We start from the raw sequence: 27,359 nt of genomic DNA, 5'->3' as shown, positions 1-27,359 counted from the left end.
CAACAAACACCTTAGAAGTATAGGCTTTAGGAAGAGGTTTGAGTACCTTCTTCACTACTTCATCTTCATCCAATTTACCACCAATGTCTTTGATTCCATTTACCACTTTAGTCACTCGATGTATGTAGATATCAATATTTTCTTCTCCTGACATCCTTAGATTCTCAAATTTGATTTTGAAGTTACGTAGCTTGACTTGTTTTATTTTCTGATCTCCTTCATATATATTGCAAATTTTCTCCTAGACATATTTAGTAGACTTGCAATTCATTACCTTTAATAGTTTTGTATCAACCAAACCACTTATGATTCTTTCCTTTTCATTGTTCTCATGCATTATGATCTCATCCAGAGTAGTTGGAGTAGACTTAGAATAGTATAACAATGTACAACATAATTCTAGATACCAAACCCCATAGAAATCAAATATGATATCATCTTTATCTTCTCGAAGGAGTAGTTTGTGCCATCAAACTAGGGTATCTTGTAAGATCCTTCTTTTGCCAACCTGGACCTTCCTTGACTAGTTAAGCTTCTTCTAGAGGAACTTGGCTCTTGTACCAATTGTTGAACACACCCCAAGTCTGAGAAGGGGGGTGAATTAGTCTTGATCAAATAATTGAACTTTATACCACAATTCAATACCAACTTAACCTTAATCTTATCAACAACAATGAAAGATAAAAAAATGAACACCATACACAAGAGAACACTAGATTTACGTGGAAAACCAAAATAGGGAAAAACCATGGTGAGATTCAACTCACAATATATGAATGATATTACAATATTGTTTTAGGCTCACTGCTCCTTGAAGAACTTGTAGGTTGAGGTGCACTACCCCAGGGCAAGATACAAAGGACTTGCATGTTGAGGCGCACTATCTTAACCAAGACACAAGACTTTCTAAGGAGACACACTATCTCTGAGAAACATACATTAATATATAAATCAAGATGAATAGGCCTTCAACAACATTGCTTCTAGCAATCTCTAAGTATGAAGTTGCCCTTGAATCTTTATCTCAAGAAACCAAATTTAAAATAATCATCACACCCTTCTTCTACCTCAACTTTTCATCATTGAATCTACAAATGATTTTATTATTTAAGTGCACTGCATATATTGATCCACAATCTCATCCACACCATATAGTTTGATCTTCCATATATACCGTCTTCTTCATTATAAAAATCAATTAGGCTGGCCAGAGTAGAGGACAAACATAGGTCCTATCATGTCGGTCACCAAAACAAAATTTTGGTGAAAGTTATCCAATCCAAGAGATAAAGAGGACCTAAAGGAATTGTATCACTTCTTTCTAAGTTGTTTCAAACAATTCACATACTATTACACATCCTTCAAAGTTGACAATAAGGCAATGTGTAAATAAGTAATGTAACACATCACTAGTCAAACCAAAACATATTTTCTAGATGAATAAGCCCAATACAGATCTGCACACGCCAAGGTAGGACCCAAATTCAATGTAACACAATCTTCAATGCAAGAAGAGACACCCAAGGATACACCGCAATCAAGAGAACAACTTTCGTTGGTTAAACCAAAGCAGTCACCTTGAAACACATTTTCTAGATACAATGCACCATCAAATAGATCTTCTACCATCATGCAGAGCATGCAAGAAAATTCTTTGAGCATCCAACAACATGCAAGGAAGTTTTGGAGTGTGGGGTTTTTCTCCCAAAAGGGTTTTTCCCAAGTAAATCATGATGTTGTGGTATGGATGTTATTTGTGTTATTTATATTTATTTTTTGTAAAGATTTAATTTTTTTTGCTTGACCCTCCTCTCAAGGTTATTGTAGGAAGGTTTTTTCTCTACCTTAACTTCGTTTAAACTAAGCCACCCCCTTCTTTATGATCGTAATCATTAGGAAATATTTGAGTTCACAGTCGTATGATAAATTTAGGGACTAGTAGCTCAGATATGCCCAAGAATTTAGTTGGTCTACTCAACATCAAGTATGAGCTTATGTCCAAGGTATTTTTACAATTGGATGATACTTTTATTAAAACAAAAAGTCATTAAAAACTTGAAATTGACCCTACATGCATGTCCTAGGTGTTGTGCCACAAGACATATCATTCATTGGCCTCCCTACTTTCTTTGTCATCTATTTGTCTATAGAGTTTGCTATGAAGATAGGAGGGTACCTATTTTTTGGTTGGTTTCATGTATTGTTTAGAATAAGATATGGTACAAAGGTGACTATAAAGGTTGAACCCATTGCACAAAAGCACCATGAACCATACACCCTTAGTCCTATAGACATAAAGTATTCATCAGATGATCTAGAGGGATATAACATCATTCATGGTATTATAACTCCTTTTGAGGGTGTCTATAATTGCTTGTTGTATGAGTAAGATAGTGCTTTTCAATTTGACCTGTATAATGAGGTAGAAGAGGATGGGGGTGAATCAATCTGGTAAGACTGAGAGGGCGGGGGTGAATCAGTCTGAAATGATTTAAATATAATATAACTGGTATTAAATAATGATTAATAACAATACTAAAAACATCAACCATCAACATATGAACACTAGATTTATGTGAAAAACCCAATCAGGGAAAAACCACAGTGAGAATCATACTCACAATATAAATATAATTGATTATGAAGTTTTAGGCTTACAGGTAAGGAGAAGCATGCACCTGATGGACTTGTAATACCAAGACACACTACCTTAGGGAAAGATACATGAACTTTCTCAATTGATGCACACTACTTCAGGGCAAGATACAAAAGAGGTTTCCAAGAGATCCATTATCTTATGGCAACATAAAGAATAGTAGAACTGGTATGAGAAGAATCGCATGATAATGAAATTGTCCTTGAACCTTCATGTCAAGAGAACAACATCATAGAAAACATCTTTGATAATCACCATTGTCACAACACATTGTCTCACTAAATGTGTCACCTTCAAAGCTCTTCGCAATCTGACTTTCACACATTAACAATCTCAAATTTGCTTACATATCATTCACATTCACTTCTCATCAATTCACACACTATCCCATACACAACTCACATATCCACACTCCTTAAATATAAGATAGATCATCAAAAACTTAATTGAGGGTTGACCGAGAACAAAATAAACATTATTACACAAAATAAGTCACTCAAACCAAAAATACTTAAAGCGGTCCACTCCAGGGGAAAGACGGACCCAAAAACATCACAATACATCCTTCCAAGTTGAATCTAATGAACCACACACATTAAACGTCCTCCAAAGTCGCCACCAGACAAAATGTGCAGATAAAACAATAAGGTTTAGCACTTAGTCAGCCAAAAGATATCTTCTAATGAAAATTTCTTAACGCGGATCTCTACCCAACATGGTAATATCCATAGCAATATTATAACCCAAACTTCAATGCATATCTAGATCAAAAAGGTATGATCTACACAAGATGATCCAACTAGACACATCGAACCATAACATAACTGAATATACTAAGTACAAGTCAACATAGCTCACTTGGGAAATAGAATTACCACAAGAGAATGAACTAAGAAACACTGCATGAACCACAAAGCCACAACACAAGATTCAACATACCCAAAGGCCACCAAAGATATTTTAGACCAGTCTGATAGACACCCTTACTATCAAGGAATAGTAACAACCAACTTTTTCACTTCATAAAACATAATCTTTACCATTCAGAGGAATGAAAAATATTCTACTAATGAGATTAAATATTGTTTCATGTATATGTTAAGTACTCTTTCATGCATACATTAAAAACTCTTTCCTCTATATTGAACTTGTCACAACCAACACCAAAGCATCAAACTCAACACAAACACCAAACACTAGACAAAGAAACCTGCAACATAATAGGATCATATCTAGACCAAACTCCATCTAAACAACCAAGTTTGACATCAATGACAACCAAACTTAGATCCAAAGTCAAATTTCCAACAATCTCCCCCTTTGTCATTGATGACAAAACAAAAATAATCCTTCAAGAAATTTCTCCATTTTCTCCCCCATTGAAATCAAAGGCAAAGGACACATCATGACATATTGATCATCCATCACCCAAAAAACACCACATACTCCACTACTCCCCTTGACAGTAGCACCAACATCGATTCAACAGACAAAGGATAAGCTCTAAGTCTCCTCTTGGAAAGATGCACCCCAAATATGCATCTAGTTAGAGAAAGGAGGGGCAAAGACCCCTAGTTTCAACTTGAGATACTCAAAAGTATCCTTTGTTGATGCTTTAGTAAAAATGTCTACAACCCGTTCTTTTGAAAAAATGTACTCCAATCTAAATTCCCTTTCTGCAACCTTCTCTCTTAATCATTGATAACTAATTTAAATGTGTTTAGTTCTTGAATGCATTACCATTTTTTTAAAGTGTTTATAGTACTAGTATTATCACACGTGATGGGAATAGCTTCATCATACATTACTCTGACATTCTTAAGAGTTTGTTTCACCCACATAACCTAAGTACAACAAGATGTTGTAGTAATGTATTATCCTTATGTAGTAGATAGAGATATTGAATCTTGCTTTTTACTTAACCATGAGACCAACTTGTCTCCCAAGAAGAAATCATTACTACTAGTACTTTTATTGTCATCAATAAATTTGACCCAATCTGCATCTATGTATGTCTTTAGCATGAAGTCTCCATTATTTTTATACAAAAGACCAAATCCAAGGTACCTTTCAAATACTTGAAAATCCTCTTCACTACTTGCTCATGTGATTGCTTCAAACTAGCCTAAAATATTGCAACTAAGTAAACAACTTGCGTAATATTTGGTCTAGAGGCAATTAAATATAGCAGTCCTCCAATCATAGATATGTACTTTGTAATGCCCCCTAAAATACCCTAGAGAAATAAAGCTAACTAACATGAAAATAGAGATAGTTTTGTTTTTAAACTACAACTAATGCAACGCATATAACCAGGCACTCATATACAACTACATCCTTTAACATGATATACGCATATCCATCATGAATATGAACAAAAAAGTACCATCATAATACTCATTACACAAGCAGAATTAAACACAACTTAACATATAAACATCCCTATGGTATCTCAATGTCGTAACTTATATGTTGGATATTGTTGCTGCTAGGATATGTTGTTGTCATTGATGTCAACATATTCATGTGTATTGGTATGTGCAGAGAGTTGTTTGGTAATTTGGTGATTGCGGAGAATTGATTTTGTTTGGTTTGTGAATGAGGATTTGTGGTTTAGTAATGAAGTATCTCTAGTATCTCTATTGGTTTCATTGATCCGTAAGTTTACTTGATCATATCATTTGATCCGGTTTGAGGTTTTGGCTTTTTTGTTCAGTGATTGGAAGAGTCTGGTATTTGATCCAATGTGCTCCAGTATGATCTGATCTTGAGTTGCAAATTTGGGAGAATGTTTTAGATATTCATGTGTATCTTCATTTCAGATGGTTCGTGATTTGGTTCTCTGCAAGTTATCTTTCTAGTTCGAATTGTTGTTGTTAAGTGTTCGTGAGAGTTAGCTAGTGTATTGATGAAGATTTGAATAAGTGGTGTTGGTGTACCTATTGCAGATGGTTCTAATGTGCTTGTTGTTGTTTCTTTATTATGTCCTATTTGTTTTGGTGCCCCGCATTGATCTTTGTGCGTGTTCTTGAAGATCTTTTGGGTTCGGTGATATTCTTTGTGTTATATGGTATTTTCGTTGATGAAACGTGTTGTAGTTGATCTTGGCAGGATTTCTGGTGGTGTTGCATGTTCAAGGATTTGATTTAGGTCCATGATATGTCATCTATGACATTGTATCGGTTTGGTGGTTGATTTTGTTAGACAAATCTGATACCGGGAGTAAACTGAGAGGGGGGAAGGTGAATCAATTTACTATCAGAAAATAGAACTATCGCATATCAAAACCTTTAAACCAGAGCACAATGAAACCAACATAATGAAAGTTAAAATATGAAAGCACAGTACACACAACACCAATATTTTTGACGTGGAAAACCCGGTAAAGGGAAAAACCATGGTGGGAAACCCTACCCATAATCAAATAATACTTTGCAGTAGTATGTGAAATAATTACAATGGGGATTGCACTTACAATTGGGCCAATAGCCTAGAGCTCATTGCTCATCACAAAAGAGAAGTCTCACTAACTTACAAAACATCGGACTGCAATCCGAAAAGAATGAACTATGAAAGTAGCATCTTCTAATGCTTGATACAGTTCTGGTTAAGCACAGATGTCTACCCTACAATACCAAATCCTTCTGATCCCTTCACTAAAAGATATGACTTTATTCACACATAAACCTTTTGCAGACATAACCATTAATTCCAAAAACCATACCCAATTACATGAATAAGTCACCTATAAATACAAATCATCAACCTTAATAATAAGGTCGGCTAAACCCTAAACCCAAAAAATCATAATTACAAAAAAATACATCACATGGTACCACCGGACTAATATTATGATTTACATTACATATCATGAACCTAATTCAAATATCCAAACAATTATATCTGCCAGAAATTCCGTTAAGACCAAAATCCAGCACATTTCACCAACCGATAGAAACCCTTAGTGCAATAACACGGAAAGTCTAACCGGATCCAAATAGGACCACCATAATAGCACGCCAGCCAATGAAAAGTCATGAAACACTCAAGAGACAATCAAAAATAACCTTCAGCATGATAGAAATTGATTCCATAAGCCAAACCAAAATCATCTGATCAAAACATCAAATATCACTAACCGGTACCAAGAAATATCAACTGGGAACATAAGCAATAGTTACCGGAGCACCAAGACATGAACCAATAGAATATGGAAAGCATATAATCATCCAAAATAAGCAGCCAAAACAATATCCAAGGATTTGATCATATCGGATCAGAATCGAAGCCAAAACCAAGATAAACACCAAGTCTAACCGGGATAGCAGAACCATATCCAACCGAGATACAGTGTTGACATCAATGACAACACTTAAACAAATCCAACATATGCCAACAATCTCCCCCTTTGGCATTGATGGAAATACTGAATATGAAAAACATCCAAGTGCCAAGGAATGCCAACAATCTCCCAAAAGTTGATCTGAAATGTATTTTCCCAGAGATTAACCGATTATCATATGAGCATCATCTCCCCAAAGATTTGACTGTTTTTCACATGAATACCATCTCTCCCCCTTTGACATCAATGGCAAAGGATGGATACCAAACCAAAAATACTAAACCAAACAGTTGACTACTCCCCCTAAGTAGTAGCATCATCTCATCAACCCGAATCAAAGAAAATATCTGATAAGCTTATCGGATTGATGCATTCCTACATCTCTAAGTCTCTTTCGGAGGGTTGGTAACCCCCAACTGATCTCTGAGATATTCAAAAGTATCTTTAGGCAATGGTTAAGTTACAATATCTGCAATCTGCTCCTTATAAGACACATAAACCAATCTGACTTCCTTTGCTTCAACCTTTTCCTTCAAGAAATTATACCTTATAGAAACATATTTTGATTTGGAATGAAATACCAGATTCTTGGACATATCAATGGCAGCAGTATTATACTGTAGTGTCATAAAATTGATCCTCCTGCAATTTTAACCATAGTTGAGGTCCTCACCTTGGCGACGACATCCTTCTTCCTAACCAAGACCTATCTCTGCATTTTCACACCATTCCCCCTTCATATTTGAGCCCTGAGATAGCCTCAAGACCCTACCTAGGCCCCAAGCTAGGGCGTGATAGGGGCATGGTACCCCTGCCCCCCTAGGATAGGGGCATGGCACCCCTATCCCCCTTGGAAAGGGGCATGGTGCCCCTATCCCACCCTCTTAGGGTGGCCCCAAGATAGGTCCCCCCGGCCCCATCTGCACTTTGGGATCCTAAATCTCCCTAATTTTGGCCTTTTATGAGATGAATTAATCTTCAAGAGGCATGTATAAAAGGGAGTTGTTTTTCTCATTTTCATAAGGAAAAAGGGGAGGCGAATTTCAAGCGAAGTGGATCATAAGCAAGCATAGGAGAAGATATACATCATCAAGCATTCAAGCATTCAAGTCTTCTTCATTCATCCATTAGAGCAACTGATGCTCTACAAAAAGGATTAGAAAATCTGTTTGATGGCAACACACACAAGAGCACAAGAAACAAACGTTAGTGTTAGCAACAAAAGATTATCCTAAACAGGCATATCAAGAGAGATATTAAGCATGAAATAGAAAGCATATAAACATAGAATAAAATAGCTAATCAAGATGCTCATAGTTGCTCCTCCCTTGTTCCTCTCCTCTCCAAGTCCCAAATGAGTGTAGCTCTCAGCTTTTAGCACTAGCCATGGATGCCATATGGAGATTCAAGATGGTTGAATATGATAAGCAAATACTATGCAAGAGTAGATAGTGATGCTATGAAAAAGCTCTATGCTAATGCCAGTATAACAACAATACTCTAATGCTTCTTTTTGCTTGAGGAGAAGGGTTCTATTTATAGAAGAAATGGGGAAATGAAGGGTTAAGATTGAATGGTTTAATCAAGGGTCAAGTTTGAAAGTTGGGGATCCATGTGCACAATTTGCACCAATGAAATGGTGACAAGTGTCAACATAGGATTGGGTTGAGAGAAGAGGTTGGAGGCATTAAAGGCCTGAGAAGACCTCATGGTTATCTAAAGGCTAAGGGTCAAGTCTAAATTAGGATTACCCAATGGATTAAGATTTAATCTAAGGATAAACCTTTGTGCAAATGATTAAGAGATAATCATGGTCAAAGCATTAAAGGCCTGATGAGACCCTTGGGTTGGGTAGAGGTTGAGTCAAAACAAATGTTTTAACCATGTGGGAGGGTTTGAGGTAACCATTAATGGTTATTGGAGACTTTGGGGATTAAGTGGTTGAAGGTTGAAAGCCTTCAATGGTTATCAAAGACTTTGAGCCATTTAGTGGTTGAAGGTTGAAAGCCTTTAATGGTTATCAAAGACTTTGAGGGTTTGAGAAGTGACTTCCCTTTTGCTTAGGAATGTGACAATATTTAGGGGATGGATTAGGTTAATTAGGAAAGGTTTAGAAGAATCTAGAAGGGGTTTAGGCATGCAAGTGGATTTTGTAGGAAAATGCAAGTGGGAGAAATTTTGGTATTTTCAATTAAAATAAAATCATTTATTTCAATTAAATGGTGTAATTTGCATTTGGATAAATATTCAAATAAATATTAATTAATTTAAATGAGAAAAAGGAAGATAAAGCATTAAAATGCTTGAAGACTTTGAGGGAAACCATTAAAGGCTTGAAGACTTTAAGGGAAGCAATTAAAGTCTTAAGAAGACTTTAAGGGAAGCCATCAAGTTTGAAAACTTTAAAGCCATCAAGTTTGAAAACTTTAAAGCCATCAAGTTTTGAAGACTTTAAGGGAAACCATTAAAGGTTTCAAGTGGGTGAGGATAAATAGGATTTTAAATAAATAATTTATTTAAAATAGTTGTGCAACTTGCATTTGTAGGAAAATGCAAGTGGGTGAGGATAAATAGGATTTTAAATAAATAATTTATTTAAAATAGTTGTGCAACTTGCATTTGTAGGAAAATGCAAGTGGGTGGAGAATAAAGGTGATTTAAATAAATGATTTATTTAAAATAGTTGTGCAACTTGCATTTGTAGGAAAATGCAAGTGGGTGGAGGATAAAGGTGATTTAAATAAATGTTAATTTATTTAAATGTGAGAGGTGGGATTTTGGGGGAATTTAAATAAATATTAGTTTATTTAAATGTGAGAGAAGATTTAATTAAATAAATATGATTTATTTATTTAATTAATGGTCTGAATTTGGCTAAGTGAATTAAATCAAATAAATTGAATAATTTATTTAATTAATAGGAGAAGAGGGTTAAGATGAATTAATTAAATATATTAATTTAATTAATTATTGATTGATGGTTAAATAATCAAATAAATACTAAATATTCATTTAATTAAGTGGGCAGATTTATGTGACTACAGCAACATTACAACATTAATTTGTAAGCATGTGTATGTGTTAGGGTTTTGTCATGTTACATGTCATTCCATGCAACACTTGTTATTACATTCAAGAAGCAAAGAAATCATCATCAACAAGTTGCAGATCTACAAGGTATACATTTCTATTGTTTACATTCAAGCATTTGCAATTACTTTCTTTCAAGGTTGATTCCTCAATCGGGGTTTGACTGAGGCAAACCCCTAACCACAACCCCTTTTCCTCTCTTTGATGTGTGTAGGTTACAGGAGCACAACTGTAATTGCAGGTTTGGGCTTCATTTGCAGAGACAGTGGAACCCTTTTCGTTTCGCGGAATTTGTGGAGAACCATGTACACTCCCGCCATGTTTTCGACGACTTTTCTCCAAATTTGTAGGATGGATTTGTATCAAACTAATTAGCTCAGCTCTAAAGTTACAGCGCGATCCCGAACTGATAGCTCCTCATTTCACTCATTTCCCCTCTCTTTTTGGCATAGTCAACAAGTCAACTTTCTCATTTACAAAAGAGGTTAAATCACACTTCAACCCTTGAAATCCACTTGGAATTCACATCCTTGTATGTCTTGGATTTGGATCTAGTGGACTCAACCCCTCTTTTGAATGTAAAGTTCCTCCAAGTGAAAATCATCCTAGTGGCTTCCTTTCTCTCTCTTGGGTGGGGAGTCACTAGGATCCAATTTTCCACTTTACAATTATAGTGAATAACAATAGGCTCATCATAACTTATCCTTATATCTTTCAACATCTGTTTCATCCATAAAATCTTAGTACAGTTGGTTGCAGCAGCTACATATTCCGCTTTAGCGGTAGATAATGAAGTACATGATTGTTTCTTACTAAGCCATGAAACCAATTTCTTTTCAAGAAAGAATGCACCGCCGATGGTGCTCTTTTGGTCATCCACACCTCCTGCCCAATCAGAGTCTATATAGGCACATAGTATGAAATCATCATTCTTTGGATAGCATAACCCACGGTTTGTTGTACCTGCCAAATATTTGAATATCCTCTTGACAGCAATATCATGAGTTCCTCTAGGATCTGACTAAAATCTAGAAGCAATACAAACAGCATTCATTATATTAGGTTTAGTCTGAGTTAAGTACAACAATCCACCAATCATTGATTTGTATCTACTTGGATTCACTTTAGGTGATTCATCATCCTTTGACAATTTGCAACCGGTTATCATAGGAGTACTGACAGGTTTAGAATTCTCGTCCAAATTTCTTAAGCAATTCCTTCACATACTTAGTTTGACAAACGAAAATACCTTTATCAGTCTGTGTAATCTGTAAACCTAAGAAAAATTTCATCTCACCAATCATAGACATTTCAAATTCATTCTTCATATCATCAGCAAATTTCATGCATAGGCTTTCTTCACCTCCAAAGATGATATCATCCACAAAGACTTCAATAATCAGTATGCCATCATGCTCAATTTTATAATAGAGGTTACTATCGGTATTACCTTTGCTCAAACCGAGCTTAGAAAGATATCTATCCAATCTAGCATATCATGCTCTAGGGGCATGTTTTAATCCATATAAAGCTTTCTTCAATATGCAAACCATGTCTTTGTCTTATAATAAAGAAAATCCATCAGGTTGCTCAATATAGACTTCCTCCTCAAGATCTCTATTCAGAAATGAACATTTGACATCCATCTTATATACTTTGTAGTTCTTGTGTGCAACATAGGCAAGAAATAGTCTTACCACTTCAATTCTTGCAACCAAAGCATAAGTCTCACCATAATCAACTCATTCTTCCTATGAATAACCATTTCAAACCAATCTAACCTTGTTTCTTAAAACTTGGCCTTCCTCATCCAATTTGTTCCTGAAAACCCATTTAGTTCCAATAACATTCTTATCTTTAGGTCTAGGAACTAATTCCCATGTCTTATTCTTTTCTATCTGATCTAATTCTTCTTGCATTAATTTCATCCAATTTTCATTCTTACTTGCTTCAATAAATGATTCTGATAAAATTTGAGAAATCAAACATACCTCTTCAGTAGCTAGTCTTCTTCTAGTCATCGCACCTTTGCTTTTATCTCCAATGATCTGATCTTTAGAATAGTTTAGTTTCACATACATGGGAGTCTTTGAATTTTCTTGATTTACTAACTCTTTCTGTTGTTCAACAGTCATAGATGAATTTTATGATGTTGTTGGAGTCACTGATTCAATGCTCTGAACAAATTCTTTCATTACTGGTTTAGGTCTGATAAATTCATCTTCCAGTCCATGGTCATATGATCTGATCTGATTACTGCCTTGTTCATCCACCTTAACATTTATGCTCTCCATTATCCTATTCAATCTTTTGTTATAACATCTATATACTTTACTCTTAGTAGAATAACCCAAAAATATTCCTTCATCACTTCTAGGATAAAATTTTCCTAATGCATCATCTCTTCTAATGTAGCATTTACTTTCAAAAATTCTAAAATATCTAATAGTAGGAGTATGACCAAACCATAATTCATAAGGAGTCTTATCGATATCACCTTTTATGTGTACTCTTTTGAAAGTGTATACTACAGTATTGACAGCTTCTCTCCAATAGATATTAGACAATTTAGCTCCAGTCATCATTGTCCTTGTCGCATCTAATATGGTTATATTTTTCCTTTCCACCAATCCATTCTATTGTGGAGTTCTAGGTGTAGAAAGTTGTCTTTCGATTCCTGTTGACGGGTGTTTTGACACACTCACCAATAGTCAGGTAGTTTATGTGAACACTCACCACCTCTCCTAAAAAGCAGTAAGTTTTGGGAAACTAACTAATCCAAGGTCTCTATAGTCGGGTCTCAACTATGATGGGCAGCTCAATGGTTGATGTGATTGTACCTATCAAGGGGCCTGTTGGTTGAAACAACTTCGAATTACCTACTTTTTTTTTGTATTTTCTGATTTGGATTCTCTCAAAAATAAAATAGCAAAAGATAGATCAGGGGAACAAGGAAATAATAATGAAATTGATACAATAACAATTGAATGATCCACACGGTCAGAATTTCATAACCCAATATTATTAATATTACTAAATCAGCATTCAAATGGCGAACGCCAGAAAATATATAAAGTTAGACAACTTCACATACCAACGAAAATTAATATCATCAAACCAATAATCACCCTATCAATTTAATCCTCATATACCATTTACATGCACAATATGATTCATAAAATAACAAAGTATCCAAAAGAACTAGTTGTTGATTCAAATAATAGAAGTTACTAGATAACGAAGAACATAACCATATAGAACACACAAGTAGATCAGGTAATCCACAAGTTGCCTTTTGTATTTAAACTTCAAAGAGTATTACAAAATCTTCTAAACTCACAAAAATTTGCATAAAAATCTCTAAAAGAATCTCTAAATTGGACCTCAAATCATCAATTCACAGAGCATTACAATGAATCAAAATATCTAATTTATAGAGTTTCAAGTCCTGAATTCTAGGAATTAAAATCTATCTGAATTAAGAGCTACAAAAACAAGGAGTTGCAGTTGACATGCAAGTCTCTGCCTTAAACTCCAATGAAACTACCAATTAACTATTACTACGAAACGTGCGCTCCCAAAATTGGCTATTACAGCCATGCAAAATTTTGCCCAAAATCTAAAGTCAGTGTTGCGCTGCAGTTGAACTCTCAGCCTTTGTGGTAATCAAAAATATCTTCAAAAAGCAGTCAAAATTGCATGTGCAGCAACTATATGTTCATCCTCTACTCCTTTTATAGCTCTTATAGTTACTAATAAAACATGCAACTGTGTCTTCAAGAGGCTCCACAACATACGAAATCCGAAACTCAGACTTCTTCAAAATTTGCTTTGCCTACTCCCACCTGTCAACCAACTTGTCAATCACTCCCTCTGCATGTATACATTGAGAAGTCAAAAATGATTACCTATCCATTAACTCTATATTAAGCTCTGCAGCAGGTGCAAAGTGATGAGCGACATATTGGTCCCATTGATCCAACACTACGCCTTCCTTCAGGCGACCATCTCTCAAAATGTCATGACCATATGCCCTTAGCAACTTCTTTACAAAATTTTCATATTTACCTACTGACTTCAAAAAAGGGGCATGTGCCTCTAAAATCATCAACCTACACTGCTCAAGAACTTCTATCTTAAATTCTATTACAAAAATATAAGATTGCAAACTATCAAAATCATCTCCTCCTAGCAAATCTTCATTTTTAATCACTTCTTCACCCAAGGCCAATATTTTATTCAAGTTTTTACACTGCTTGGTGAAGTCTCTAATTCTCAGTTCCCAATTTGTTGAGCAGTCTCTTATTGCCTTTTCCGTTTGAAGGACCCTTTCATAAATTCATTTTGTATGTTGTAGAAAAAATTTTACCTTTGAAATTTTGTCCTTCACCCATGATTTCGTAGTGGTAGCTACTTTCCTTATTTCAATCAAGGCTCTTACATCACCTTTTGGGAGCAATGATGTGGATGGCAGTGTGTCATCAGCCCTTGAATCCAAAGGCTTCCCCATCTCCATGAGCAATTACTTATATTGTTCTAATTGTTCCTTTACCTGCAACTGGGAGTTATGCTCCTTCTCCATTTTGTTCCTGACTGTACTAGTAGCAAATTCTAGAGTATCAAGCTCTCCCCACTTTTTCTGCTTCCCAAGCCTAACCTGTGATACTTGATATTTAGAAGGACCCTCTCCTTCAGCCTCCACAAGGGATGCAATATCAACAATTACTTCACCAAAGCCAGTTCTAGATAAATGATGAATTGTTTTAGCCTTTTTTGTTTTCTTTGGCTCCTCCGCAATAGCTTGCTACAATGAGAGTTTAGTTAGCACCACCTTTTGTTTCTTATTGAAAGTGAAGGTTAACCATTTTGGTGTTCCTTCATCTGTATTTTCTCCTTGGGTGGTTATTTGTGTCGTCATCCTTCCAGCTTCTTGTGATGGTGCCTCCTCCTGCTGCTGCTCTTGTTCTGCATCCTATGTATCGGGAGGAGTTTAGGTCTCTCCTTGGGTACGAGGCATTGGTACAATGAGTTGTTGTTGTTGTGATAGCATTTTTTGAGCCATTTTTGCCTATAGAGCGCTATCAACATCAAGTTGTTGCTGATATTCTTCCAATTTCTTGCTCACTTGCTCATTGAAGTCTTTGGTTGGCTCTTTACCTTGTTACTTTGTTTCTCCACCGGCGATATCTTTCAACAAGTTTTCTACATCCCTTGGAGTGAGAACAATTCTTTCACCATGCTCTTCATCCTTCCCTTTCCCCATTTCCCCCTCTTCATTTTGTTTCTATCGTTGTGGACCCTGATCATATGTGTCCATGGGGGTTACCTGTGTAAGTTCTGATACCTTTTGTACGGCAAGCCCCCTTCGTCTCTCTACACTAGAAAGAGTCATTCTTTTCCTCTTCTTAGACTCTACCTTCTTTGGTGTTGTCTCAACCTCCTCTCGTTCTGATTCTGACTCCACATTATGAATAATTACGGTTTTAGTTGTGGGAGTCATTGCAGGTGCAGGCATTTGTGAAATAACAAAAGATGGAGGAAGCATTGTTGTAACCAAAGGTGGAGGCATTGTTGACACAACTAGTACAATAGATGTGGTTGATGTGGTGGTGGGTGTTGTTGTAGTGGAGGTAGTAGCAGTGGTGGTAGGAGCAGTGATGGTAGCACTAGAAGGTTGAGCCTCTGAAGCAGGTTGTTCTGTCGTTACTGCAACACCTTCAATAGCTGGCCTAACAGGATGAATTTTTTCCTGTGGTGTGGCCCTTAGGCCGACATTATTCCCTAAACTCACCTATTTTGCCAAGTATTCGACCTCTTTCATTTTTTCATTCAACTTTTGCTTCAGTTCTTATGTGGTTAAAGGAGTTTTAGCTTCCTCCTCTAGATTCGTAGAGGTGTTTTTCCTCAACTCTGACCGTGTTCTCCTTGTATATTCCTCGTGTATCCTCGATTGAGGATTGGCACTCGGGATATTATTTTGTTTTCCTTTGGAGGTAGCTAGTTTAATCCTTAGACTTAACCACTTCTTGGTTCTATCTATTACCAGTTGAGAGATGGTATCAATGTCTACCGCTTCTTGTTGTAACCATTTGGTTTGGGGAAGTGGCCTTTAATCTATTCATGTTTGCTTATACATGGGATCCAGCAAAATACCATCATCATGTAGTTATTTGGGTAGGTTGGTCTCAATACCAAAATCCCTTATTTGAGGAACAGTGAGGCGATGATAAAATTTCTCCCTTGCCTTAGAGCTATCTTGGAGATTGGCCCAAAAATCCTCCAGAGTAGGTTGATGTCCTTCATACACTTTAGGCATCAATCCTTTTAATTTATTATATGAGTCATAAAATTGTTTGGCATAATTGAAAGGCTTCAACTGTAGTTCTTGCAATTCTTGTTCGGAAGCCTTTGCCACATGAATCTTTGGACATGTAAAGAATGATAATTAAAGGGAAATATTCACCTGTAACCCCGGTCTTATGCCTTAAGGATAGAAATTTTGTAGATGTACCATTTGTCTTGCATATTCCAATAAAACTATTCTATTTGTACAATACCTGGGTAAAAAAATGGTTCTACAATGAACCCACTCACTCTCAGATAAGTAGATTGGGAGTTTTATATGAACCAACACCCCCACTTCTTCACCAACTCCATTGCTTCCTTGCTTAGTCTGAATCCAGTGTCACTTGTTAGCCTTATAATGATTGGAAACAAAAATGCATTATTTATTCTCTTATAATGCAGTTGGGACTCTTTTAGTGGCAACAGGGTGTAGTATTCCCACACGACATTTTGTCCTTCTTCTTCCCCCAATGTGCCCTCAATCTATAGCCTTGTAAATTGACCAGATATGGCTACCACCCAAACAATATAAGATGTAAAGAAAAATTTCTTCATATTATGTACTTCCTTCAACTGGTCTCTTATATTGTCCGACAAAATTTGGGCCTTGTCATAGTACTATCGTCCATCCAAAATTGTTAGCATGAATGAGAACATCCATGGTTGGAAGTGTCGGTAGGCAGGTTTGTCGAAGGCCTTACTGAGCATTATGATTAGATCTCTTTGTGAATTTTTGAAATCCTACCTCAAAATCTCATTCGCTTTCAGGCTTGTTTTCCTTTCTTCCTCGAGCCATTCCTCATTCATTCTCTTTTTACACTGGCTCATATTTTGGTTCCATTCCCGTTCTCCATCTTCTTATCCGTCAACTAGTATTTCCTTCCTGGTGGGAATCTGGAAGACTAGGGCCAACATATCAGGGGACAAATCAATCACTACTTTTCCATCAGTGTCGACACATTGCCTAATGTTGGGATTGTAGAATTGTGCAATTTGCATTGTAAAATCCAGGCCTACACTGATTGTGGGAACACAGTTGCCTCTACCAGATCGGATCTTTTAATATGTCTGTATTATGCACTTAGTCCGTGTTTCTCCAATTGCTTTTCAATATCTTCGAGCTCAATATGCCTGATCTGAGTGTCTGTCACCCACTGAATTGCATCTTCCAGTTTGGAGGTGTATGTTCACCCTTGATATTGGTATTTCATTGTGATTGGGAGCTTCTCGAGATCTTTCACCTTTCGAGAAGATTCCATTAACATAGCTAAACCAACAAAACCAACCAAACAAACATCAAACACTACAAAACACAACACACTTCGGGACTCCAAGATCTCGAGGTCTCGAGGTGAGAAAAAAAAAAAAACTACACTGAAAACCCAGGAGTTTGAGAACCCGAGTTTTCACTGCAGCAAAAAAGGGACCACTTCGGGAACTCAGGGACCTGGGTTTCCAAAGTGGTTAAACAACCAATAGAACCAGCAAATATGGAACCCCGAGAACTCGAGATACCGAACTCACCAACAACACAAAAAGGGAACCACTTCGAGAACTCGGGAACTCGGGAACCCGGGTTTCTAAAGTGATGAAACTACTGACTATGGAAACAAACCTGGGAATCTGGGGTTCCAAAGTTCTGGGGTGGGACCTAACATGCAATGCGGAACTTCAAAGAACCGAAGTCCTGACACACTACAAAGATGAAGCAGAAAAGAGGGTTCGAGACCCCGAACTACGAGGTTCCGAATTGAACAGACATGCAAAGAAAAACTAATACAGGAACTTGGGAACCTGGGTTTCCGAATAAGTATAAACAAAGACCCAAAACCAATAAAACCATCATTTCAGGAATGAGGAAACCCGAGTTTCCGAAGTAATGAAAAACAAACCAACGACCCCTATTTCGGTAAGTTGGGAACCCAAGTTTCTGAAGTAGGGCAAAAATCAAATGACCAAGGAAAAGTCTTATTATTTTGGGAACTCAAGAACCTGCCTTTCTGAAATGATAAGACAACAAACAAACAAAAACCCTAACCTAGAATCTCAGGAACCCGAGTTTCTGAGGTTAGGGCAGAACAGGAAAAATAAGAAAAACATGCAAGACAACCAAAAACAAAAAAATCTAAACTAAACCAAACAAAATATAACCTAAGACACACAAAAATCTAAATGAAGGAGGTGAGAAGCGCACCTACCTAGCATGAAAAGTGAAGACGATGTCAAATTGGGTGCGCGGGAGTTCGAGATCGTGAGGTCAGAGCTATGGATTGGCAAGAGTGAGTGCACAAATGAGCTCCAAAATGAACTCCAATCGTATTTATACCCCAATCCAACACCGCAATAAATGCACTTCGGGGACTCGGGAACCTGAGTTTTCAAAATGCAACACACGCAACGAGCTCAGAACGTCGGGTTTCTGAAGAATAGACCAGAAGAACAACCTGGGAGTTTGGGAATTGAACTTCCGAACAAGGAAACAGAAAAATGACCCAAAAATTTGAAAACCTGAACCTTTGGGGCCAGACAAACAAACAAACAAGAACATAAACGAACTTGCGAACCTGGGGACCTGAATTCCTGAATAAAGAAAAGGAAACAAGCAAAATCCCACCCTGAGAACTCGAGATCCTGAGGTCAAGAGGTGATCAAAACAAAACTACAAAAGGAAAACTACCAAAAAAAGACAAAAAAGGGGGACCCGTGCACAACAATTCCATTCTTCTCACAAAATTTGTTGAACTCGCCGGATGTAAACTCACCGCCTTGATCTAATCTTAAGCATTTTATCTTCAGTCTTGTCTTAGTCTCAACCATAGCTTTGAAGATTCTAAATTTCTCAAGAGCTTCTGATTTTTCTTTTAAAAATGCAACCCGCATCATTCTAGAGTAGTCATCAATAAGTAACATAAAATATCTATCACCTTGAAAACTTTTAGTCCTTGTCGGTCCACACAAATCAGTATGAATAAGGTCAAGAATTTTATTAGATTTATCATGTATGCTTCTAAAAGAAGTTCTGACTTGCTTACCCATTTGACATTCTCTACATACCAGATTATGAGGTTTGACAATCTTGGGTAAATCTCTAACAGCCTGTGTTGAACTGATATTTACTATGCAATCAAAATTTACATGACACATCCTTTTATGCCATAACCAGCTTCCATCAATCTAAGCAATCAAACAAGCTTTCTCACTAGAGTTCAAATGAAAAATGTTTCCTTTGGTTTGGGTTCCGAAAGCAATTTCTAATCTAGATCTATTGATGGTCTTGCATTTTCCATCCTTGAATTGCAAATAAAATCCTCTATCCACCATTTGACCTACACTTAAAAGATTATGCTTCAAGCCTTCAACATAATAAACATTATCAGTATTAGTCTTACCATCCAATGATATTGTTTCTTTGCCTTTGATCCTACATGTCTTGTTGTCTCCAAATCTGACTAGTCCACCATCAAATTCTTGTAGTGATAGAAATTTTCTCTTATCACTGATCATGTGATGTGAGCATCCACTGTCTATGACCCATTCATCATTTTTTTCAATTTTAGCAGCTAAAGCCTTCTTCTCAGTATGAGTTGCTTCAATGATAGGTTCCTAAGAATCATCCTTGATAGCAATAAAGACCCAATCTTTACTAGAGCTTCCATTTTTGGTTCCACTTATAGGTTCATCATAATCATCATCATCATCATCATCATCATCAATAATACCAAAATCATCATCACCAGTATAATAGCATGATTTATCCTTATTCCTTCTAAATCTAGGTATGTTCTAATATTATGGATTAGGTTTATAATTCTTCACAAATCTTTCATGATTCCTAGCAGCTCTTCCAGGGCATCTAGAAGCGAAATGACCATTTTTATTGCATGAAAAACATTTAAAAGGCACTTTTCCTTCATACTTACTTCCAGCTAGTCCTTTAGGAATTCTTCTAGCAATCAGGGCTTCCAACTCTTCAAGTTCTTTGTCTTCCCTTTCAATGTCCTCCAAATCTTTAACATACAATTCCTTCCAATCTATCTGCGCTACTAAAATTATGGTCAATAGTATTAAACATACACATAGATGAGATAACAATAAGAACTAGGAAGCACAACTTGAAAACTAAATAAAATATAAAAACCAAAGGCCTCCTTTAAGATATCTCATCCTCCTCTATTTTTGAGGTCCTTGAAGGTGTTGGATTTTTGGCTCTCAGCGAAGCAATGACCTCCAAAGTGACAACTCAAAATTTGAGTAGGTACTTCATGATTGTGCAAATGTACTAGGCTGAGATTATTGTATGCATGATCTAGCTAGAATGATTTATTTGAGCTACATGATTTGATAAAAGGGAAGCTAGATTAGGATGCTATGATTAATCCAAATTAACAATTATTCTAGATGATCTAGATGTAAAATACCTATAGTAACTATGCAAAAACTATGAATGCAAGGGATCTTTATTGCTCCAAAATGAGGGGTATTTATAGGAATTCAAAGGCCAAAGCTAAGGTGGTAGGAATCAATGGTCTGGATTTGATCTAAAGATATCAAGGGCTAGGATTGAGGAAGTTGGAGGAAGGGACACATGTCATCTTTGTGGTGACAAGTGTCAAGGAACCTTGCCCGTGAGAGGGCAAGTGTCCAAGGGAGGAGACATGTGACAAAAGTGCCATGTGTCTCAAGAGGAGAATATCCAACCCATAAGAGGTTAGGATAAAAGAGGTTAGGATGTGCAAGATGGGATAGGGTTAGTTAAACCTAGGATTAGATAGAATGGGTTAGGTTAGGGGGTGGTTAGGCTAGGTGGTTAGAAGTTAGGAGCCATGTGCTCATATTTGAATTTAGAAATTCAAATATTAGGAAAATGGTAATTAATCTTAGCAAACTTGTGTTTGTTAATCTTAATTGGGAATTAAAAGAATTGACTAAAATGAGGGTAATTAATTAATTTAGAATTAATTAATCAAAAGGGGATTATTGAATGAACTATATGAATAAAGCCTTAGATTTAATCACAAGTAGAGGAATGTAGGGAAATTAATTAAATTACTTGCGAATTCAATTAACTGGGAAGGGGGATTAATTAAATAGTTGCATAATTAATTAATTATCTTTAGACCATTTTTAGGTGTATACATTTTGCCCCTATTTGAAGAGATGTGTGACGACACTTTGGTTCAAAGAAAACTCGATTCAATGATACTGATGTGATATGATTCAATGTAGATTTGATGTAGACATGATTCAATATGATGCCCCGAACGTTGATTGATAGATGATGATATGAGGATGCCCCCTCGGGAGATCAGTTGAGAAAATTGACGATCGGATTGTTTGGATTTTTGCAAAACTTATTTCCCGATAAAAATTATTTGATTCTTGTAACTTTGGTTGATAAAAGTGTTTGTTCTCTGATTACTTTGATGTTTTGGTTGATTTGATGATTGATAGAGCTTGATTTACCTCATGATCGATGAGGGTCAATGATATAAACTCAAAGATTTGATGATCTGATAGGTTAAGTTTGATTGACTTCATGATTGATGAGAGTCAATGATGTAAACTCAAGATTTGATGATCTGATAGGATGAGTTTGATGGACTTCATGATTGATGAGCATCAATGATGTAAACACATTGGATAGACTAGATGTGTGGCCTCGTGATGAATGAGCATCATGGATGAGTGCTCAAAGAGATTGATGGAAATCCCTAGTGAGCGGATAGGATAGCCGATCAATTGAGCAAAGTGATTGATTGGATAAAGACCAAAATCCAGCATGTTTCACCAACTAGTAGAAACCCTTAGTGCAATAGCATAGAAAGTCTAACCAGATTCAAATAGGACCACCATAACAGCACGCCAGCCAATGCAAAGTCACCAAACACTCAGGACACGATCAATAAGCACCTTCAACATGATAGAAACCAATTCCATAAGTTAGACCAAAATCATCTGATCAAAACATCAAATATCACTAACCAATAAAGCTAACTGGTACCAAGAGATATCAACTGGGAACATAAGTGATAGTTATCGGAGCACCAAAACATGAACCAACAGAATATGGAAAGCATATAACCATCTAGAATAAGCATCCAAAACCGCATCCAAGGATCTGATCATATTGGATCATAATCGAAGCCAAAACCAAGATAAACACCAAGTCTAACCGAGATAGGTCCAACCGAGATAGCTGAACCATATCCAACTAGGATACGGTGTTGACATCAATGACAACACTTAACCAAATCCAACATATGCCAACAAATTTATGTATCATGTGATATAATTTTGTAATTAAGGGTAAAGAGTTTGAGCCGACCTTGTAGTCAAGGTTAATGAATTGTATAAATAGATGTTATTGTAGACATCTAAAAATGGTCAACGTTTGCGGAGTCATACTTTAACATTGGCGCATTGCCTTATTTTAGGGTTTTGTGTCGCATTAACATTTCTCCTATGTTAGGCACTTGTTCTTTATCATTTGTGAGCATCGAGTCTTTCTTCTGCATTTTTCATTTGTCTCGCTTTCGAATTTGGTCTTGTCGATAACAATCTTCAGTCATGATTTTGGTCGATCCTTGTCCTTGCCAATTTTGTCATTTTGTGATCGATTCGTCATCGATCCTTGTCCTCTTCAATCATGTCAATTGGCGCTTATCAATTTGGTCTCTTTGTCAATCTTGGTCAGTTTGTCAACCAATTTTAATCATTTATCAACATTGGTCCTTTGTCAGTCTGATCATGATCAAATCAACCCTGTATCAATTATCTTTTGTCAAGACCTAATTGTCGTCCTTGCATTTCTAATTCATCTTCTAGGGTTTCATGATTTATTCATTTAACCTTGTTTGTCATTTCTCCCTCTAGGTTAAATAATTTATTTATTTATCCTAAGTCTTCTTGTCACAATTAAATGTTTATTTAATTGGCTAACTAATTCCTCCCTCTTTGTGAATTAATTAATAAATGAAAAATTGTTAATTAATTCACTCAATTCCTAATTTTCCAATTTACTAATTTCTTAATTCCTAATTTCCTCATTTTCTAATTTCCTAATTTCTAATTCATCTAATTTCAATTCTCTCCTAATTTTCTCCTAATTTCATGGGAATGACATAGCAAATTTGTCATAATTTGTCATAATTGACAATCAATCAATTTTGACATAGAAATTTGTCATAATTTTGTCATAATTGACAATCAATCAATCTTGCATAGAAAGTGCAAATTTGTCATAATTTGTCATATTTGTCATTCTTGATTTGAAATTTGCATTCGAATCAAATTCATGCTAATTTTGTCTTTTCTCCAATTTGTCTATAAATTGGATGAATTTCTTAAATCAAGGTCCCTGATCCCTGATCCCTGATCGAATCAATCACGCTTCTAGTACCCTTATGTTGTCATGCTATCTTGTCAATCTTGCTTTCATCTCATGCATATGCACTTGTAGGTGAGATCCACAAAACAAAGCTATTTGAAGGAGAAAGAAGGACAATGGAGCCACATGGAGGAGATGTTCACATTTGTGATGGTTTGCATTTAAATTGAATGTCTTGTTTTTCATATATCTCTATTGAATGTAATTAGGATTTGTCATTGCAATTTAGTTTTCGTGATTGAGCTAGTTAAATGTTTATATTGCTTTGATGATTTCCGGATTCCTATCTACAGTTATATTCATGTAATTTGGGTGAGAATGTGGTGTTTGAATTATCAGAGAATGGTGTGTGTGGGAATGACCAAAATCATATTTCAGTATGGTGTATTGAGCAGAGATTATTGCAAGGCAGACAAATGAGCTTGACCGGAATTGTGATCAGGCATTAGTAGATGTTATCTTTGCAGTTCATGTAATCCGGATTGTAGTCTGAATATTATTGTAAGGTAGTGAACCTTCCCTGAGGGTTGGAGCCTTCTAGTTCATCTTATTTTTAGCAATGAGCTCTAGGCAGTGTGCATTCCCCATTGTAATATTTACACATACTACTGCAGAGTATCATCTTATTGTGGGTAGGTTCCCACCATGGTTTTTCCCTTAACCGGGTTTTCCACATCAAAAATCTTGGTGTCATGTGTGTTGTTGTTATTGTGTTTATCTTTATTCTTGTTGCACTTGATTAGATCTGAGATTTGCTTAATTTGCATGATCCGGTGAAAACTGATTCACCCCCGCTCTCAATTTTCCTTCATTGTTGTTGTTGGTTCCCAAACCAATAGTCTCCAAGTTCTAGAGGAATTGGCACTAACTCATCAACAAACTCAAAGAAGGATTTGGCCAACTAAACAAAATTCAGTCACAAGACTAAGATCTCCTACACTTTTAGCTCCGTGAGACCAAGGAGGGTGAGCCTATGTAATGTCCTAACAACTTTTAGCTTCCTAAACGCTTGACATTACATGTTACAACAAATTATCCCAATGAAAATGTACTAAGGGAGATGGATAAACTCTTGCTTTTGGCTATAACCTTAGTCTATAAGCATCTAAGCACTCATTGAGGTTGGGTTTCTACACTAATCCTATTCCTAATGCAGAAAGTAAAAGATATTTGAATAAAGGAATGATTCTGAAAACTGAAAACAAATTCCATGACCAATGCCTTATTAGGGCAGCAAAGTCAACCTACAACAAGTAGCAAGTGAATCCAAATAGAGTGAACATAACCAGCTAGATATGAGCACTAGTGCATGACATCAACACTCTCCATTGAAGTTTTCCTGCAACCATGCTTAAAATCTTGCATATACATAATACCATTTCTCATTGTACCTTGGGCATTTTAATCTCTTCCTTAAAGAGAAGCTAAAGATAAAATAACATGAGACTTGTTGGGACAAAATAAAGGATGCTTCATCTTTTATTTCATAAAATGAGAATAATACATGAAGGAGATAGCTAAAGAAAAACTCATAAACTTTACTTGTACACTAACTATATCTATTTGAAAATAAAAGATTACATGCTGAGAATAAAAACTCTAAACTACTCTAAGTCTGGAACTGTGCATGGAAGTCTTGCTTCCAACACTTACAAAAACTTGCATCCATAATCTTTCCAACTGAAGAGAAAAGAAGATTAAGTACATCTATAAGAAGACCTAAGAAAACCCTAAAATAATCTTCAAAAGTCACTTGTCTCCTTCATTGAAATTCTGCAATTTTTAAATTTGCTCTTTTCTCTCAAAAAATACCTCAAATCTTTACTTCTGAATCTGAAAATGACATTTCAGAAAATCTGGAAAAACACTCCTGCAAGCACAAGTCTTTGTGAAAATAGACTTGTCAAAATATGCATTCTGCCTATTAACTTAAAATTTCCCTTTATGGTGTCTGACTATAGCCTACATCCTCTCTCTGATTAAAATTAGAAAATTTTCCCTGCACTAGCTTCCTTGTCATTGTCTCATAAAATATTCTTTATAGGAGTATTCACCACTCCCATTGGTAATGCCTTGCACTTTCATGAGAATAAACCATGCTGAAAATATTGATTGCATCGCTTCATCTTGCAACTGGAAACCTCTCTCCCTTTCTCTTATTCAACTAGAAACCAAAATATATCCCATGTATTGCCTTTCCCGTGGATAACTTTTCTCATTAAGAAAAGGTCACTACATCCTTCATTGTGAAAAATATTCCTTCCTGCATGAAAAATACCTTTCACCAATCACTCTTTCATTTGACCAAAGTTCATGTAAAAATAATTTCCTCTCTTTAATGAAGTGCATACACCTTGCCATTTGTTAATACATGGACTCTGTATTCTTGTCTGCTCACATAATGGTTTCTGGTAAAAAAAATTCACCACTTCGGATTTATTATTTTCAAAGCAACCCAATTCTCCTTTTGGTGTAAAAACATTTATGTAATGAATCTTAATTGTTACCTCCCATTTGTTTTGTACCCTTTGTCTTTTGAGGTGAAAGCATATACCCATAGGTGAAAGAAAAAAAAGCCTTGATGCTAGAGTATTTCTCCTTGTTTCTTATTTAATTGGCTTTTCAACATTATTTCACTATAACAGCAAACTTGAATACTCCAGAAAATATAACAGCGGCATGCCCCAAAATGTTTAGAAGTTACAGATCATGATTATCTCGTTTGGGTCATTTATCTACTTGCTTGGACCCCAAAAACAATTAAAACACTGCTAAAATGGCTACCAAGATATAATAAATGATCTAGGAATCCTTTGGAAGGTAAAAAAATGCCATTTACTACTCAATAACAACCTAAAAAATGTGCCTAAAATTTTTGGACGTGAGTAAACTTTGAAAAATATTTTTGATTGGTGCACTGTATCTTTTGCCTCTTCCCTTTTCACACTGCCTTTATTTAGATTTTCCTTCCATTGTTCACAATAGATAATCTCTCCTTATCCCTTCTTTTCTCATGAAACAAATCTTGCTCATGTGAAAATGTTTAGTTGCTACATTTTACTTATAAGAGAATTCCCCAAATTTGGTGAAAAACAAATTCATAGTTGTATGCAAGTTCCTTGGTGTAAGTAATTCTTTTGAGTACAAGTATTTTCCTCTTTCATAAAACTCACTCTTCTTGTTTGGTTGAGAATTATTGCTGCTCCATATTTACTTCATTAATGTAGAAATACTTTGGCTTGCAATGACAACCTTCAGCGTTCCAGCAACATGATTTAAAATATTTGCAAGACAACCAAAATATAAAATGCTCTAATTTTTCCACATGCTCTAGGTTTCCATTGATAAAATAGTGACTACGGCTCTCAAAATTCTCCTACATTACAAAAAAGGAGTGACATTGGCACATCAAACAAAATATTGCCATCCCTTTCTTCTCATTTAGCGTTGACATACAACCATCTCTCTGGTAAAACACCATCCATGAATCCCAAGAGAAAAAATTACAAACCCTAAATGTATGTATTCACCGTAGCCCT

Source organism: Cryptomeria japonica, chromosome 5 (assembly GCF_030272615.1).
Source record: "Cryptomeria japonica chromosome 5, Sugi_1.0, whole genome shotgun sequence".
Taxonomy (NCBI): Eukaryota; Viridiplantae; Streptophyta; class Pinopsida; order Cupressales; family Cupressaceae; genus Cryptomeria; species Cryptomeria japonica.
Note: the sequence above shows the minus strand (reverse complement) of the source record.